Source organism: Halichoerus grypus, chromosome 11 (assembly GCF_964656455.1).
Source record: "Halichoerus grypus chromosome 11, mHalGry1.hap1.1, whole genome shotgun sequence".
NCBI classification, from domain to species: domain Eukaryota; kingdom Metazoa; phylum Chordata; class Mammalia; order Carnivora; family Phocidae; genus Halichoerus; species Halichoerus grypus.
In genome coordinates, this window is record NC_135722.1 from 108,727,977 (window position 1) to 108,748,990 (window position 21,014).

The window sequence follows — 21,014 nt, forward strand, 5'->3', positions numbered from 1 at the left end:
AGATATACATAGGCATATAACTATAAAAACATTCAAGGAAAAGGCTCCTCATATAACTTTTTTTGTGTCTCTTTGAAATTCAGTCAACAGCCTAAACCTCTAGGCTCCCAGGATGGTGCTGTAAATCCCACATTTGTGGTGTAAAGAAAGTGTTGCAATACAGACAGAGTATAATATTCAACCATGATCCCAGCAATCCTCCTGTGCACTCTCACTTTTCATGATATTTCTGCATGTTGGAAATTTGAAAGGTTTGAGTCTTCAGCTGGAAGGAAGTTTGACACTTGTGTAGAGAGAGAAGCAGTGTGGTGTTTTGGACACATGTAAGCTCAGAGCCAGTCCGATGTACCTCGGTTCAAATCTAATCTCAGCCACTATTAGAGGCATGACTTTGGCAAAGTGGCATGCCCTCTCTGACTCATGACACTGTTCAGTAAAACAGAAATAACAATGGTGATCCTAATAAGATCAAGACTCGTTGGTGAAAAGTCCTTGCTTGGCCCATAATGGATGTTCAACAAATGGCGGCCACTGGTGTGTCGCTCTTTCCTCTTTCTGGAAACCCACCTGCCCTTCTGACTGACAAACTTGGTTTCATCCTTCACAGCCCAATGGCAATATCTACCTCCCTTTGAATGCCAGAGCTGGTGACTTAGAGAGAATTAGATGCTCTGCCTCTGTTTGCCAGGACCACTTTGTGTCTGCCTTGTAATAGCATGTCCACACAGTTATTCACATATGCTCACCTTTCCCATCATCCTCACTAGACCGCCAGCTCTTGAGGGCAACAACTGTCTGACTTACACTTCCCTCTAAAACTCAGGAGGCCCTAATAAAATTTCTCTGGAACGTTTGAATGGATAAGAAACTCTGGTCCCTAAAGGCGGAAAATAGGTTTGGGACTTGCTGGCAGGTAACGGTAGAAAACCTATCTCTTAGCTTTCAATCTCCTGCAATTCTCATTGTCAGGAAACACCACCTCTGGTGAATACCCAGAGAACTAATGAGAGTTGGGAAAGAAAATAAAAATAAACAAAATACTGTGTTCCATTTTCTTGGTGTTTATTTTACTCCTGGCTTTTAGGGGCAAATCTCTGGAGGGTAATAAATATTTTAAAGCAGCTGGTGACCAAAGGTCAGGTTATTGCTTCAAGGTCGTCACTAAATGCCTGGAGTTCTCACTCCATCAATAACTGCCACGTGCCATGTGCTGATGCCATACTGGGACAGTGAAGTCCTAGCTAAAACAAGGCAGCAGCCTGGTGACGTGGGCTTACGTGGCACAAAAGGTTACTTTCAGTGGAGTAGAACCAGTTTGTGGATAAACTGATTCACAAAGAACTTCCTTGAATCATGATTGAGATTTCATCGAATCTATAGATTGAGTTGGAAATAATAAGGTTTTAAAATACATTTCCATAACAATAACTATAATTTGATTTTTTTTTTTTTTTGAGATGAGCCATACAGACACATGAATATTCTTTGACAATTAGATAAGAGAGAGGTAAAATGCCTTCAAAAAGGAAGGTGTTTTTTTTTCAGTGCAAACTATTTGAAATAAAACTACATACCAGAAAGCTACACATGATAAATGGATTCGAGTTCAGCAGACTGGGGAGAAAACAAGGCTACAGGCATTCCATGTAAAAGAAATAAATTGATGAGTATTTATGCCATTACTAATTGCCTGTCCCCCTGTGGCTCCATGACTTCTGCCCAGTCTCACTCATGACACTAACTCACAATGCCCGAGGTCGTGAAGGAGGCTAGCTTAAGGATAAAAGAAAGCCTTTGGGTGAGAAGTAATAGTGATGCCCATTTGGCTTCAGGACAAATGCACTTGATAGAGACTTGATTTCCAGCGTTGGTGTCTATCTCACATTTACGTTGTCCTGTTCAATGAAAGACGTTGGTTCACAAGAGACGTCGTGAAAAATTCAAGAGATTCTGATACAAGTTTCCCGAGACCCTTTAGGCAATACTTGCCAAGGAAATGTGGCTTTTCCACAGAGCATATTTCAAAAAGGTAAATGGTCTTTCTGCTCTGGCCAGGCCCCTGGAAAAACATCTGCCTGACAGCTGTGGAGGGCCATGCTTCTGGTCTACACCATGGTTTTGTAGATGCCTGCGATAGGTATATATTTAAAAAGTACATACGCATCTCCTATCATACTGTCACTTTATGTAAAGTTAAAAATTTACATTACAGAATTTAAAAGGATGAGTTCTAAAGCAAATGCAAAGAGAAATATGGAATTAAATGCCAAGAAAAATAACTAAGAAGAACACAGATTGCTTGTTTTGGCAGCAGAACTGGATGATGGACAAGAGGTGAAGATTACTGACATTTCCATCAGAGCTTTTTTGAACTGTTTGACTTTTAAAATAATACAGGGTGTTGCTTTAACAAAAGTGTGTCTAAAATCCTAATGCATTTTCCCTGCACCATAACTATATTCCCTGAACACCTCCTGATATACAAGCAATTCACTTTGGAGATCACTGGTCTAAACTACTTTGCTATTTCTCCTTTTACTTGGAGTATATTAAATTACATTTTACGTTGGATATAGTATTTGCAAAATAAAAAAATAAGATGTAAACAATTGATTAAGGATTCTGAGATTTATTTCATTTTTATTTATTATCTATTCATTAATAAAATATACACTTGATTGGACTGCTATTTGCCAGGCATTGAGCAAGATGTTGGAGGCTCAGAAGTCCAGTCAGCCATAAGTGGGGCTGAAAATGGAAAGATCTGACTCTTGGTTCTGACTGTGCTATTAAAATATTTTATTACATTAGATAAACTGCTTCATCTTAAACTTTCTATTTCTAAATATGTAGGAAGAAAAGGCACAATTGAGGTGCCAGATCCACAGAATTGCTTTGAGGATCATACAGGCCTTGCTTCAGTTATGGGAGCAGCTTTGAGGTTAAGTGTTCTAAGCTCTTCCCTGAATGTGAGGAAAAGGGACCTCATGGAGGATGAGTGTAGGTGAACTGATGAAGGGCAGGTAAAGATAAGAAACAATGACTACAGTGAAAGTACTAACATAAGAATAGGAGCAGAACAATCCTGGAAAAGAAAAATGGGGAAATAAAAATGAAGCATAAAACTGAACCCCAGTGGTGAAATGCTATGGTGTTACTCACCATGTCAAAGGCAAATAATCATGGGCTAGCGTGATTTAGGGATAGTGACAGTTATCCCATTTTCACCCAAATGCCTCATACCTCATAATTATTTGACAGTTGACAATTTTGCATATAAAACTTATGATTCTTACACTATTTTCAGCATCCAGCTAGCAGTTAATATTATCTGAGTTGATATTGTATATTGTAGATGCTCATCTTTGGATCTGATCATCAGGAAGAATCCTGATTTCATTGCTGCTGTGGGTCGAGAGTTGCAAGCGTGCCCTGGGGCTTGGCTTTTAGAGAAGATACCCAAACAAGTCACCAATCCCTCTGCATGCTTGATCTCCTACGGAAACACCTCTGCTGCACGGAGAGCAGGCAGGTGTAGGGCTGGAGGGTGACTGTTCAGTGTAAGAGGAGCAGGCTATAAAATTATACAACTCCAGGACCCAATTTCCAAATATTCTCTGAAAAAAGGATTTTAAGACTATATATTTAAAAAATGGACTATTACTATTGGACTTGGGGTCATGAAGGTAACAGATAGTAATAACTTCAAAATAGAACTGGGTTGGGCCCCTCCTCTATTCTGAATCTTTTTTGCTGTGTCATTAAACATTCCATATCACTGTGTTTATCCAATTGCACAACCAATCAATAGCACATCAAGCTTTCCACCCACTTTAATATTTCTTACATCGACTTTTATTGAACAGTGGTAAAACTTCAAGATAAACAATTCTGGGGGCTTGTTTTATGTGGATATGAGAATCTAAAAGAGAATCAAAAGTTAACTCAAAGTGTGAGAAGGAAAAATGGAGCTCAATATTATTAATGCAACTCAGTTCCACAAGTAATTCTGAATACCTATTCTGCACTTGACATTTTCATCGTTGCTTGAAGGAATGCAAAGACAGGAACATTCAATTTAATATGATTCAGCAAATGTTTACTTAATGACTACCTACTTTGTACCAGGTACTCTTTTGGATATACGAGATGCAGAGGTGAGTAAGAAATAATCTTTGTGTTCAAAAAGCTTACAGTTTATTTGCAATGAATGTATGTGGAGGTTGTTATGATATAGTTGAAAAATACCCATAATCAGATTAAATATATTAAATGGCATTAAAGAAGAAAAACCAAATATTTAGGAATTTTAAAGAAAGACCGTTAGATCCAATGAGGCGATTATTAGGTTGAACAGAGGATGAAGACAAAGATTGAAGGGGTACAGATCTTTCACATCAAATACACAGATCGCTGGAAGGTAAGAAAGGTTAAGGAAAGAAATTAGAGACAGGAAGTAGGATGATTTTTCCTGTTTAAGCCGAGATGACCGGTACCCTGCTGATACTCCCCTGCAGTTACTCCCATAAAACTATCATGCTTGCTGAAAATGAATACCTGTGACTCTACACCTGAGGGATTTTGCTCTGACCAGTGGAGACACTATGTTTACAGGTAGGACAGTCCAGAAGCACCAGAAAGCTGGAATCCTGGAAGCAATTCTTGGCCAGTGGTGGACAGTGACAAGTCTCCCAGTGGCAGAGCTTTGAGCAGTATACCTCATCATCAACATGGTGGAAGAGACAAATGGTCTGGATCAAGATACTCTATAGACAGACTCGTGCCCGCTGGCCTCACTAGTTATTCAGGGTCTAAGATGGAGCAAGATTAAAAAAAATTTTTTTTTAAAGACTTTTTATTTATTTATTTGACAGAGAGAGACAGCAAGAGAGGGAACACAAGCAGGGGGAGTGGGAGAGGGAGAAGCAGGCTTCCCGCTGAGCAGGGAGCCCGATGTGGGGCTCGATCCCAGGACCCCGGGATCATGACCTGAGCCGAAGGCAGACACTTAACGACTGAGCCACCCAGGTGCCCCTAAGATGGAGCAAGATTAGAAGACCAAAGACAAAGTCATCCGGGAAAGAAGCCTATGACTGGATCTACAGGAGTGGACAAAAAGTGTGTTAATCTTTATCTCTCATGTAAAGTCCACCAACAAACATCCGGTGTAGAGAAGGTATTAAACAACTACTGGAACAAGATGACCAGTCTGGTGGAGTTCAGCCAGTCTCTGCCTTTGGCTACCTCATTATTTTCACTGCTGGGCTGAGGAACATGGTAGCCATGGTGATACAGATGGAGGGGAGGGAGGGTCCAATATCACAGCTCCCTCCAACCAAGTCTGATGTAGCTAGTGACAACCACTGAATGTCCAAACAATTAGCGACATAAACTGACACTGAGCTCCAGATGTTGTACCATTCTCTAAGACATTCACCACTAGCAAGCTGATGATCAGAATTACCATTATAGGATCTCACATAACATGTTTCATACCCACTGACAATATTTAAATAATCATGAAATCTAGTAGTTATACCATACACCATACCACCCAGAAGTTTCCAGCCTGGTAAGATGTTGGAATACGCTTATAGGCAAAGTTTAAGTGGCAACTTGGTGATCATGCCCTGTAGAATGGGGGCAGACAATGGTGCTTTCTACCTGATAGTTAGCATTCATGGTGAAGAAACCAAGGGGGAGGAACTAGGTGTGCCATTTCTCATCATTATTCTAAGTGACCCACTCAGAAATTCGTGCTTCTGATTCCCACAACTTTAGGCTCCCCAGGATTAGAGCTTCTGGTTCCACTATAAGGGGATAGACAAAACCAGGGTTCCATTAAACCTAAAGCCATGACTACCACCAGTTTACTCTAGATTCTTCAAGCTAACAGGCAGGGAAATCAGTTAATATACTGGTAGGGTTAATTGACCCTATGTGATAGTTAATTTCAGGTTTCAAGTTGACTGAACTACAGGTTGCCCAGATACTTGTTCAAACATTATTTTGGGTATGTCTATAAGGACATTTCTGGATGAGATTTCTATTTCAATCTGCAGACTGAGTAAAGGAGAATGCCCTTTCTAGTGTGGGTGAATCTCTTCTATCAGTCGAAGACCTGAATATAACAAAAAAGCTGACCTTTCCACAAATAAAAGGGAACCCCTCCTGTGGAGCTGGTCTTTTCCTGCATTTGGACTTGAACTGAAGGACTGGTTCTTCCAGGGCTTTGAGCCTGCTGGCTTTTGGACCAGAACTTATAGTGAAGAAGAACCTGTATAATTATAAATTATACACATGTTTATTTCACTTAACTACTAGGAAGTTGATTTATAAAGTGGTTAGAACTACTTTACATTCCTACCAGCTGTGCATGAAGGTTCCTGTGACTCTATATTGTAGTCAACATTTGACACTGATCTTTTAAATGTTCTATTCTAGAGAATTTAAGTGGTACATCTTCATTGTAATTTGTATTTTTCTGATGGCTGAGATTGAAAATCTCTTCATGTACTATCTGGCCATTTCTGAATCTCTTTGTGAATTTCTTTCTTTTTTTAAATTTTATTTAAATTCTAGTTAGTTAACATATAGTACAATATTGGTTTCAGCAGTTGAATTCAGTGATTCATCACTTATACACAACACCCAGGGCTCATCACAAGTGCCCTCTATCATGCCCATCCCCCATCTAGCCCACCCTCCTCCTCACCTCCCTGCATCAACCCTCAGTTTGTTCTCTATTGTTAGGAGTCTCTTATGGTTTGATTTTCTCTCTCCTTTTTTTTCTTTTCTCCCTTCTCATATGTTCATCTGTTTCGTTTCTTAAATTCCACGTATGAGTGAGGTCAAATGGTATCTGTCTTTCTCTGACTTATTTTGTTTAGCATAATACTCTCTATGTCCTTGCAAATGGCAATATTTCATTATTTTTGATGGCCGAGTAATATTCCATTGTGTGGTTTGTTTAAATATATATCACATCTTCTTTATCCATTCATCAGTCAATGGGCTCTTCTTGTGAATTTCTTGAACACTAACTTTGTTTTTTTTCTATTGGGCCCTTTGTCTAACTCACTGGAGTAGAGCAGTTTTATTTTAGATAGTACAATTTTCAGCAAGTTTAACTGTTGCAAATATTTTCATTGACTGTACCTGTCTAATATCTTTGTCTGTGATGTCCTCTGTTTAAGGGAATTTCTTAATTTTAATAAAGAAAAATCTATCAATTTTAATGTTTTTTTTTTTTTTCATTTTTTAGGTCTTATTTAAGGTGTGATTTTCTACCATGGTTAAGAGAATATCATTTAGATTTTCTTCATTAATTTCATAGCTTTATCTTTCACACTTATGCCTTTAATTCATCTAGAGTTTTTTATTGTATATAGTGTGAATTGGATCCTGCTTAGTATCCACAACATCATCTAGTAAATAAATATTCTTTCTCAGTGATCTGTGATAAAACCATGATCAGTAAAATTGGTCTAAGTATTTATAAAATTTTGTTCCCTTATTCAGAACTCAAAATCACTTTTTAAAGTTTCCTCATGGAACCCCATTGGAATTTTGTTGGCTATTGTATTTAATTTATCTTTATTTTTTTATAAAAATTGAAGAAGAGTTAGCAAACCAGTGTTTACAAAGTACCTACTATATGTTGTGGGCTATAATTTTACTGGAAAAAAATAAAAATGGGATACTATAAATGGAAAATATTAGTGAGGTCAGAAAGGTGGCAGAGTAGAAGGATCCTGAGCTCACTTTGCCCCCCACACACATCAAGATAGCAGCTACATCTGTACAACTAATTCTGAAAACAACCCAAAGCCTGCAGAACAAACTTTCCACAATTAATCATAGACAGGAGGCCACATCAGTAAGGGTAGGAGGTGCAGAGACATGATTGGGAACCAAATACCCAGCAAGAATAACCACAAGTGGGAGGGAGATCACATGGAGGAATGAGAAGATCAGACCCCACACTAGGAATGCCAAGCATGGGGGACCCGCACTGGTAAGACGAGTCCCCATAACATTTGGCTTTGAAAATCAGTGGGGCATAACTGCAAAGTTTTAGTCAGCAAGACTTACTTCTGAGTACTTTAAAAATCAGTGGGCTTAGCTCTGGGGGAGTGAAAGGCAATAGGAAACTGAGTTCCCCTGTTTAAAGAGATAGCACAATAAACAATCCTGTAGAAACATAGCATAGACACAACAGTTTGAAAAGTGCCTGGGGTATATGTGAAAGAGATTTATTCACTAATCTCAGAACATGTGCTCAGGGCAGGGATCTTTAGGAGACTCCTCCAAGAATAAAAGTGCTGGTAGGTGCCATTTCTCTTCCCTTGTCCCAGCATAGATAGTCAGACACTTGTGAGAACCAGTGTGAACACTCTCCACCTATATTGCTAGCACCATGTGCCCCACCCCTGCACTCCCCTGTGTATCTGCCCCATCCAACCCACCCCACACAGCAGGCATCCCTCCAAAGCAGCTTCTTCCCTGAGACACTGTATAAGCAACTCCAGCAGGGGCTGCCACTACTCCAAAGTGACTCCTGCTTTGAGGAGAGGGAAAGATAATCATGCACATCAGTGTGCCTACAGCCCCAGCAGCTGAACTTAATACCTGCCTACACAAGGACAGCACCTGTGAATCAGTACAATTGCAGACCTGGCAGACGGATTGAGGGCAGGCATCTGGTCTGACTGTCAGCCCCACCAACCAGTGGAAGTCTCTGAGGTGGGCAGCACAGGGAGAGTGCCCTGCTTATTAGTGTGACTGCAGCCCCAGCAGACTGACCGAGGGCAGGCATCTGGTCTGACTGCTGACACTACCCAATGACAAGTTCCTGGTAGCCTCAGATAGGCACCTTACCAGAATAGGGACTAAACCATGCCTAGTGCACCCACAACAGGCAAAGTGGGCCACTGCAGCTGATTAGACTGAAGACAAACACAGCTCAGCCACAATGGGACACATGCAACACTCACAGAGGACCACATTGTAGCACATGGTTCTAATGAACAGGGGACATTGCACTGCAGGGCACTACAGAACCTCTTCTTCTATGGCCACTAATTTCAAGATTAGGAGACCTAGATGACTTTCCTAATACGTGGAAAGAAACACAAAGAGTTAGACAGAATGAGGTGACAGAGGTATATGCCCCAAATGAAAGAACAGAACAAAATCACAGCAAGAGAGCTAAATGAAATGAAGATAAGTAATATGCCTGATGAAGAATTCAAAGTAATGGTCAACGAGATACTCACTAGATTGGAGAAAAGAGACGAGGACCTCAGTGAGACATGCAACAAAGAGATAGAAAATACAAAAACAAACCACTCAGAGATGAAAAATTCAATAACTGAAATAAAAAATACACTAGAGGGAATCAATAGCAGATTAGAAGAGGCAGAACAATGTATCAGTGATCTGAAAGACAGGGTAATGGAAAGCAGCCAAGCTAAATGGCAAAAAGAAAAAAAAAAAAGAATAATAAGAAATGAGCATAGGTTAAGGGAACTTAGTGACATCATTAAGTGTAATAATACTGACAATATAGGGGTCCCAGAGGGAGGAGAGAGAGAAAGGGGAAGAAAATTTATTTGAAGAAATGATAGCTGAAAGCTTCCCTAATCTGGGGAAGGAAACAGACTTCCAGATCCAGGAGGCACAGAGAGCCCCAACAAAATCAAACCAAGGAGGTTCACACCACATGATAATCAAAAGGGCATAAAAACTAGTAAGAAAGACAGAATTTTTAAAGTAGCAAGAGAAAAGCAAGCAGTTACATACAAGGGAAACTACATAAGGTTATAGGCTGATTTGTCAGCAGAAATTTGCAGGCAAAGGATTGGCATGATATATTCAAAATGCTAAGAGGAAAAAAACCCTGCAACCAAGAATATTCAAGGTTATCATTAAGAATAGAAATGAGGTAAAGAGTGCCCCAGAGAAATAAAAGTTAAAGGATTTCATCACCACTAAATCAGTCTTACAAGGAATGTTAATGGGAATTCTTTGAGTGGAAAAAAAAGGGCTACAACTAGAAGTAAGAAAATTATGAAAGAAAAAAATTTCATAGGTAAATGAAAACATAGAAGAGGTAGTAGATTAATCACTTATAAAATCATATAAAGGTTAAAGCAGAGAAGCAGTAAAATCAATTATATCTACAAAACTCAAGCAAGGGATTTAAAAATGAAAAAGTGTAAATTATGACATTAGATCCATAAAAAATGGAGGGAGTAAAAATGTAAAGCTTTTAGAATGTGTTCAAACTTAAGCAGCCATCAACTTAAATATAAACTTCTATATGCATAAGAAGTTATATATAAACTTAATGGTAACCACAAATAAAAAATGTAAAATAGATACACATACACAAAAACAGATACAGGAATCCAAGCTTAATAATTAAAAAAAAAAAAAAAATCAATCCACAAAGGAAGAGGGCAAGAGAAGAAAGGAACAGAGAAGAAGTAGAAATACAGCCATGAATAAGTAACAAAATGGCAATAAGTACATACTTATCAATAACTGATTTAAAAATAAATGGACTAAATGCTCCAGTTGAAAGACATAGGGTGCCTAAAGCAAGACCCATCTATATACTACCTACAAAAGACTCACTTCAGACCTAAAGATGCCTGCAGATTGAAAGCAAAGGGATGGAAAATATTTACCATGCAAATAAAAGCAAAAAGAAAAAAGAAAAAAAAAAGCAAAAGAAAGCTAAGATAGCTGTACTTATATCAGACAGAATAGACTTTAAAACAGAGTGTTACAAGAGACACAAAAGGGCACTACATAATGATAAAGGGCACAATCCAATAAGAGAATATAATAATTGTAAATATCTATGTACCCAATATGAGGGCACGTAATACATAAAGCAACTATTAACAGTAATAAAGGGAGAAATTGACAGGGATGCAATAATAGTAGGAGGGGCGCCTGGGTGGCCACATGGTTAAGTGTCCAACTCTTGGTTCAGCTCATGTTGTGATCTCGGGGTCATGAGACTGAGCCCACATTGGGCTCTGTGCTCAGCAGAGAGTCTGTTTGAGATTCTCTCTCCCTCTCCCTCTGCCCCTCCCACTCATGCTCTCCCTCTCTAAAATAAATAAATAAATCTTTAAAAAAAATAATAGTAGGAGACTTTAATACCCCACTTAAATCACTGGATAAATAATCCAGACAGAAAATCTATAAGAAAACATAGGCTTTGGATGACATATTAGACCAGATGGACCTAACAGATATGTTCAAAACATTCTATACAAAAACAGCAGGATACACATTATTTTCAAGTGCACACAGAATATTCTCCAGGATAGATCATATGTTAGGCCTCAAAATAAGTTTCAATAAATTAAAAAATACTGAAACCATACCATGCATCTTTTCCGACCATAACAATCTGAAACTAGAAATCAATCACAAGAAAAAAATTGGAAAAGAACACAAACACATGCAGACTAAATAACACGCTACTAAACATTAAGTAGGTCAACCAAGAAATCAAAGAGGAAATTAAAAAAGGACAGGGAAACAAATGGAAATGAAAACACAATGTTCCAAAATCTTTGGGATGCAATAAAAAGGTGCAATAAAAACTTCTAAGAGAGAAGTTTAAAGTAATAAGGCCTACCTTAATACACAAACAAACACAAATCTCAAATAAACAATCTAAGAACAAACAAAGCCCAAACCCAGTAGACGGAAGGAAATAATAAAGATTAGAGCAGAAATAAATTAAATAGAATAGATCAATGAAACTAGAGGCTGATTCTTTGAAAAGATAAACAAAATTGATAAAGCTTTACCCAGACTCATCAATTAAAAAAAGAGTGAGAACTCAAAAAACTAAAACAAAAAAAAGGAGGAGAAATAATAGCTGAACCCACAGAAATACAAAGGATTATAAGAGAATATTATGAAAAATTATGTGCCAACAAATTGGACAATCTAGAAGAAATGGATAAATACCTAAAAACATATAACCTTCCAAAACTGAATCAGGAAGAAATGGAAAATTTGAACAGACCAATTACTCACAATAAAATTGAATCAGTATCAAAAACTCCCAGCATACAGAAGCCCAGGACCAGATGGCTTCACGTGTGAATTGTACCAAACATTTCAAGAAGAGTTAATACCTATTCTTCTCAAACTATTCCAAAAAATAGAAGAGGAAAAAAGCTTGCAAATTCATTCTATGAGGGCCCGTATTATCCTGATGCCAAAACCAAGAAAAGATACTACAAAAAATATAACTACCAATATCTCTGATAAGCATGGATGCAATAATCCTCAACAAAATATTGGCAATCCAAAATCAACAATACATTAAAAAATAATTCACATGATCAAGTGAGATTTATTCCACAGATGCAAGGATGATTCAATATTCAAAAATCAATCAACACAATATATCACATTAACAAGAGTAAAAATAAAACCATATTGTCATCTCAATAGATGTAGAAAAAGCATTTTACAAAGTATAACATCATTTCATAATAAAAACTCTCAACAAAGTAGGTTTAGAGGGAACATACCTCAACATAATAAAGGTCATATGTGAAAAACACACAGCTAACATCATACTCAATGGTGAAAAATCGAGAGCTTTTCCTCTAGTATCAGGAACAAGACAAGGATGTCTGCTCTCACCACTTTTATTCAATATAATACTAGAAGTCCTAGCTGCATCAATCAGATAAGAAAAAGAAACAAAAGGCATCTAAATTGGTAAGAAAGAAGTAAAAGTGTCACTATTTGTAGATGATATGACACTATATAGAGAAAACCCTAAAGTCTCCACCAAAAAACTATTAGAAATGATAAGTGAATTCAGTAAGGTCACAGGATATGAAATTAACATAGAGCAATCTTTTGCATTCCTATAAACTAATAATGAAGGAGCAAAAAGAGAAAACATTCCTGTTTACAACTGTACCAAAAATAACAAAATATCTAGTAATAAACTTAACCAAGGAGGTGAAAAACATGTACTCTGAAAACTATAAAACACTGATGAAAGAAATTGAAGATGACAAAAACAAATGGAAAGATATTCCATGCTCATGAACTGGAAAAACCAATACTGTTAAAATGTTCACACTACCCAAAGCAATATATGGATTTAACACAATCCCCTCAAAACACTAACAGCATTTTTCACAGAACTAGAATAAACAATACTAAAATTTGTATGGAACCACAAAAGACCTTGAATATCCAAAGCAATCTTGAGAAAGAAGAACAAGGCTGGGGGTATCAGAATCCCAGATTTTAAAATATACTACAAAGCAATAGTAGTCAAAACAGCATGGTACTGACACAAAAGTAGATGCATTAATCAATGGAATAGAATAGAGAATTCAGAAATAAAAAGGTCAATTAATTTCTGACAAAGGAGGCAAGAAAATACAATGGGAAAAAGAGTATCTCTTCAACAAATGGTGCTGAGAAAATGGGAGAGCTACATGCAAAAGAATGAAACTGGGACACTTTCTTACACCACACACAAAAATAAAATGGATTAAAGACACAAACATGAGACCTGAAAGCATAAAGATCCTAGAGGAGAACACAGACAGTAATTTCTCTGACATTACTTATAAGAACAATCTTCTGGATATGTCTCCTCAGGCAAGAGAAACCAAAGCAAAATAAACTATTGGAACTACACCAAAATAATAAGCTTCTGCACAGTGAAAGAAACAAAACAAGGCAACATACTGAATGGGAGAAATTATTTACAAATGATATATCCAATAAGGGGTTAATATCCAAAATATATAAAGAATTTATACAACTCAACACCAAAAAGACCCCCTAAATAATCCAATTAAAAATGAGCAGAGGACCTGAGTGGACATTTTTCCCAAGAAGACACACGGATAGCCAACAGACACATGAAAGGATGCTCAACATCACTCATCATCAAGGAAATGCAAATCAAAACCAAGTGAGGTATCACCTCACACTTGTCAGAATGGCCAGAATCAAAAAGACAACAAATAACACGTGTTGGCAAAGATGTGTAGGGAAAGGAAGCTTCACGCACTATGGCTGGGAATGCAAGTTAGTATGGTCACTAAGGAAAACAGTTTGGAGGTTCCTCAAAAACTTAAAAATAGAAACACCATATAATACAGTAATTCCACTACTGGGTATTTACCCAAAGAAAACAAAAGCAATAACTTGAAAGGATATATTCACCCCTGTATTTATTGCAGCATTATTTATAATAGCCAAGATACAGAAGTAGCGCAAGTGTCCAAAGATAGATGAGTGGATAAAGAAGATGTGGTGTATATATATATATGTATATGTATATACACACACGCGCATACGTGCATACATACAAACAATGTAATATTATTCAGACATGAAAGAAATGAGATATCACATTTGCAACAACATGGATGTACCCAGACAGTATAATGCCAAGTGAAATAAGTCAGACAGAGAAAGACAAATACCATATTATATCACTCATATTTGGAATTTAAGAAACAAAACAAATGAAGAAACCAAGAAAAACGAGACAAACATAAAAACAGACTTTTAGATACAAAGAACAAACTAGATACCAGAGTGGAGGTGGTGGGAGGATAGGTAAAATAAAGGGGATAGAGATACAAACTTCCAGTTATGAAATAAATAAGTCGTGGAGATAAAAAGTACAGCACCAGAAAAATAGTCAATAAGATGGAAATAGTGTTGTTTGGGACCACACCTACTGTGATGAACACTTAGTACCATATAGAGAACTGTTGAATCATTATATTATACACATAAAACGAATACAACACTGCATGTTAATTATACTTAAAAATAAAAGAAAAAATAATAGAAAAAGAACGCCCACCCTTACTAGAAATGAATGACAGATAGATGAAAGTTACATAAATCATTTCTGCTTTTTAAATTAAAAGTGATAATATTAATAATTAGTGTCTAAGAGAGGGTGGTAAGACAAATTTTTATAATACTGGTGGGAGTGTCATTTTACAGCCTTACCAGAAAATTCTTTGCCAATACTTTTAAAATATTAAATAAGAACAGACATCTTCTTCCAGAAATTTACCCTAAGGAAATAGTCACACAAGAAGGCAAAGATTTATATATTACCGTATTCGGTGAAGAGCTGTTTGTAACTGTGAAAACCCAGTAAATGCGTTAGTGCTGCGCTATAGAACATTCTCAATTCCGTTGTGGTTCATCCACATGACGCACTATGCTCAGTCACTAAAGTTTATGCGACCGGTTGCAATGGAAGCGCCTGACGTTAAGCTTTTGATTGTGGAGACATCCATCCCAGAGACCTCCATCCGGAACAAGCACGCGACGGGCTCTGGGACACTGCGACCAGCAAAGCAACTAGACAAGAAACCAGGCCACACCCGCCTAGTGTTTCCCCCTCTGGAACAGGTAAGGGAACTGAGATCACTGACCACTTGAGTGACCCCAGTTTTCCCCTCCTGCACCCTAATTCCCATTCTCATGTTTTTAATGAGCCAATCAACACCCCTAGACACCCCACTCTGGACCCTAATAAAGGCAGAGCCCCAGGAGCGCCTTGTCCCCCTCTCTCCCTCCACCTGCAGCAGGCCTGTGGCGTGGCCGCTGAGCGTGCTGGGTACCCGCCAGGACAGGTGAGGCAGGAATCCGGATCTTCCAAAGCTACCTGGGCTGGTTGTGGCCAAGCTGCCTCCTGCAGTCAGAGGAGGCACAGGGCCGGCCCAGCAACAAGCCGGCCGGCTGGGAAGTCCCTTGGGGCTCGCCACAAGGAGTGTGAGTGTGGGGGAGTCACCAATCGTGCCCCCATGCCGGGAAGACCGATGCAACACACGTCTCTTGTTTCTGTGGACGATGTAGCGAAGTAAGAAGCAGTTTACAGATAAATACGCATAATACAGGTGCATTTTCTTAAAACCAGAGCGAGAGAGAAAGTATATGAATAGGTACGTGCATGTGTTCTGTGTGTGTGTGTGTTCACGTTATTATCAAAACAGCAGCAGCGATTATCTACAGATGAAAGAACTAAAAGTGACTTCCTTGCTTAACAGTTTTCATTTTTTTCCAACATGGGCATGAATACTTTCTATATTTCAAATTGTTAAAAAAAAAAAAATAGATGAATTAGACATACCTCTTCAAACAATTTGCTCTAATTCCATTCTATATAAATCACTGTCTGACTTTGAGTTTCCATAGCATTTACACTTAAAATACCTTGCGGTTGGTTCATGTTGTATATTTTGTTTCTTGTTTAAATTGTAAATACCAAGGAAAGCCCTAATTCTTGAGTATCACTCATGTTACCAGTAGGGAATACTAGAAATATCTACTAGATCATCCCAATTTAACTGTAAAATAAACAAATATTCTGATTTATGCATCAGCCTCTTGTAAAGCTGGTGTGAGTGACCTTCCAAGGTCCGGCGGGCCTGTCGGTAAAGTCGTGTTTGTAGACAAGGTCCCAGGTACCGCCTAGACAATACCATCCTGTTAGGCTCAGGCTAATTATTAACATTCTTTGCTTTTGTAATGCTTTTTTTTTTTAATTTTATGTTTAAATAATTATAATTTGGGGACGCCTGAGTGGCTCAGTCGGTTAAGCATCTACCTTCAGCTCAGGTCATGATCTCAAGGTCCTGGGACTGAGTCCCACGGCGGGCCCTCTGCTCAGCGGGGTTTCTGCTTCTCCCTCTCCCTCTGGCTGCTTCCCCAGCTCGTGCTCTCTCTCTCTCAAATAAATATATAAAATCTTTAAAAATAATAATAATAAACAAATAATTATAAGTTTAAAGGGTATATTTCTTTCTCATTCCTGAACTCAGGCTGTGGAGGTAGAGCATTTGAACAGTGGTCATGACATGCACATTCCACGAAGAGAAGTAGAAAAACATCCTGTGAACATTAAATAGAAAAATGATTTACCTATACATTTTTTAGTATTATAGAATTGAAAGCAGAAATGGACTCAAAGCAAAATTCACCTTCGTGATTACTGCAAGAGAGGCTTGTGTTCTTTAGAGAAAAACTGATCTCACATAAATGGTATACCAGAAAAAATATGAATGGTTTAGGGAATAAGAATTTCTTAAAAAAAAAAAAAAAAGACACATTTTATTAAAAGATGTGTGTGTGTTTCAGGTATATCCTATACTTTTTACTGAAAAAATATTCTAGTAATTAAAGTAAATCCAGAAGGAATTTTTTTTTCCCAGTTACAAGGCAAGAAACCCCAATAAAGTGACATTAAACCCATATAAGCACTATTAAGATTTTGTTTTTACCTTTTAATTCATTTTTATTTTATAAAAGCACCATTGGTATTGGCTTACTGTATTAATTTAATGGCATTCCCAAATTTATAATAGAGTGATCGACTACTACACTAATGAAAAAAATAGACCAGTTTGACATTTGTTTATATTTAAAATGCTTATTTAAAAATGAACAGCCACAAAACCTAGGTTTTTATAAAATTGTCTGAAAGTTTCTTTAAATCTCTAGCATTATAGTTTTCAATCTCTCAACTAAACAGATCTAAGTATGCACTCTGGAAAGGAAGTCAGGGACATTTTTGACATATGGTCCTATTTTCCCAAGGTATTGCTAATGCAATCATCATAAGCACAATACACCCGACGCTGTCCAATAGTTAAGTCTCAGATAAGGGCTATATTAAAAACATATTTTTCTCTCTCACCAATTCTGCACAAAATGGTTCTCTGTGGTGGTAAAATTTTACCAGCTTTGCTTCTCAGCTTGAAAAATAATATTAAACAATGGAACTAACATTGAATTTTAAACTATTCAACGTATTTTTCAGATTTAATAAAGGTATACTGTCAAAGCTCATCCGAGAGACTGACAAACTTTATTTTAAATCCTAAGACTTAGACTATAAGACGAACAGCATATCAGATATTTTTAAAACTATGATGTAAAAGAGGTTAAGTTATTTGCCACTGAATTCAGGAATACCAATTATAACTCACACTTGTCAACATTTGCATTTGTACCCTTATCCAGCGGTCATTGTATTACCCAATCCCAACCATTCTCTTAGAAATGTATAAGGACACTCTCCCATATAAAGGAGAAAGTTACAGGCCACCTGAAGGCATGCCAGAAATGGTCGGCAATATTATCACTGGTTATGTTATGTTTTAGAACACAGTGTAAGGGTAGAAAAAAAAATCCCACCCTCTATGGATTTGTGAGTTCCAATGAGCCATTTTCAATCACTACTTTTTATGTAATTGGGATCTATCATGCTAATCTATATTCTGTTCCTCTTACCCTCCGGCTCTGAAAGAATTACACTTCCTAGTCCCCTTGCTGGTAGACAGAGACATGTGATGAACTGGACCAGTGGGTTGTGAGTTGAAGTGGCATGGTCATTGTGGCCTGAAGCATTCAAGGGCTGGTATACACCCTCCAGCCATCTCTTCTCCTGACGTGGTGATGATGAAAGGGTGTGTTGCTATGTAGACAGCCGGTGGGAAAGCCTCATGGATTGCTGAGCCACTGCATGGAGGACAGATCCCTTAGATAGTCCCTTGCCCCCATGGTGACCATAGCCTGAGCAACAAGAAACTTCCATTGTGCCAAACTACTGAAATTCTTGTGTTTGCTACTTCAAGATAGCCTCAAAACTCCAATTTATGCAAAAATTTCCCTTCTTTAAAACACTGAGGATAAGCTGAGAACTTAGAGAGTTATTCAGTAAGGAAAAGGAGACCCCGGATATTCTAAAGCTCACTTAGGAACTAGACACAGAGTTTGTACAGTTGAAAAGATTATTCTGTACTGTCCTTGGAAGGTGGAAAAAAGGAGCTTTGTTTTTCCACATTTGTTCTGTATTGACACTTAAAATTGCCCTCAGCATTCTGGGATCATTCATAAAGGGTATGAAAGTGGTTTGTGCTATTTATGATAACTCGGAACTGAGGGGGGTTTGTGCCATAAAGTGTGATAATCCTGCTGTGAACGATGTATGTAGTGGGAGCAAATGCAGAGTAGGTTTTTCCTCTTCATATAGGAGATCCGGCTTTTATGAAATACTGGAATCATTTCAGAATGTGCATACATATGGAGAACAGGTTGGTTTGATACAGAACATGGGTTAGAAGAGTTCCTTTTATCATAGTTAGGGCTTTTATTGTATTGATTTTACTTGGACTAAAGTAGATTGGAAGAGTGGGCAAAGTTCAGAATGATTGAGAGTAAAAGAAATAGAGCTTCTCTTTGTGTCAAGCTCAGGAAGGCGAGCAGGGCAGATCAAAGAACCACTTTCATGGTTCACTGAAGCCAAAGTTCAAATAAAACCACAGCAGCAGCCAAAATACCGGAGCAGGCTACAGTTGCTCGTGAGGACGTGGCCTTCTGAGAAAAGGCACAGGAAGAACACGATTGAATCTAAGGGAGGGAGATGATCCAATGGCTCATGTCAGCAAGTAGCAGCTCTGAAGGGGACCAAGCGAGGTCAGGGTTCAAACAAAGGCATTGGTCGTTCAACAACCACAGCAGATGTTTTCGCCAGGTTGTAGCTCTGCTGTGCTCTTGGGCTGAATCATGATTTTGAGGGGCATTAGAAGGAAGAATTGCCTTTACAATCTCTTCCAGCATGAATGCTCCGCTCTATTGTCTACCTGTAGCTGTCCTTCATGCAGGCTTCACTTCTATTAAAAGTAATGCAGGTAATCCAAGATGTGCTGAGAGGAAGCATGGGTCTGACTCAAAGCGGAGAGAGAGAGTCCCTGCCCTCGGGCAGCTCACATGTCCAGAGCTCAGCACCCACTGTCACGGGGAGGAATTTAAATGTGATATTGCATTTGTGGACTGAAATACTCATTGACAGGAAGAGTGTAGGAAGCACGCTTTTCTAGGGTGAAAGTTTTCTTCTAGTAGCTCAAGATCTAAAGAACAGATGGGCTCTTAACGGACTTAATGCTCACATAACCATTAAATTACAGATAAATCGCAACCAAGTAAGCCCATGACCCTCACAAAACTCTTGTACTGGTGTGCTTGCTCAGGGAGAGGAACAGAACCTAAATACTGCAATAACCTCACTGGAGGCAGAAATCTTTATTTCTAGACTCTAGTTACTAATCATTATTCAATCTAATGACTAGCTGTGTGTCCTTGGGCAACTCCAGTCCCTGAGAACTTGATGGTTCTCATCAAGGGTAAAACCAAATGATGTGGTCATGGGGCAAGACGAACATTAAGACCCTACTAAGTTTAAAGATTTCATGGTCTCTAAAGCGGCTTTATGCGCTAAGCAAGAAATAGCATGGCAACTTACTGAACGGGAAAGTGAGGGAAAGAACCTCTCTGTGTTAAAAGAACTGCCTACCAGAATGCATCAGGCAAAATCTTTCAAGAGAAATGCAAAATAGGGGTAAGATCCAAGCTTTTAAGTGATGTGTAGAGAGCAAAGAAATGAGGAAAACAGTGGTATATACTCATGAGAATGTAAATGTATCATGACAATAAAATTTTATTTAATTTTATTTAACGCCAGGAATGATGAAGTCCAATTTAGCCTTGATATGTGCATGACCTCTCAGTTGATATGTATGTAGCACTGTACATGACTCAGACAAATTGTAGGAAATTATATGCTTCTCAAAATGTTTTTACTCCGTCACAAAATAAATACAAGAAGACATTTTCTTCTTCAGGGGCAAGCGTTCATAAAGAGAAAGAACTTTTCCACTGTTGTGAAAGAGAAACAACTGAACAAGAAGGGCAGATCTTTTCTGTGAGGTGTGTGGCAAACGGCAGGGGCATGCAGAGAGGCCTTCCTCACAGGTGAATTCCTCACTGCCTGGTTCATTCACAGACGTCAAACAACTTAACGTTTTTCTTAGAAATTCATCCCCAAATCTCTGGGCTCATTTTCAGATGACCAAAAAGTGAATAAACATAATAACTCTAGCAAATTAAGTCAACGAAGATATCAAAAC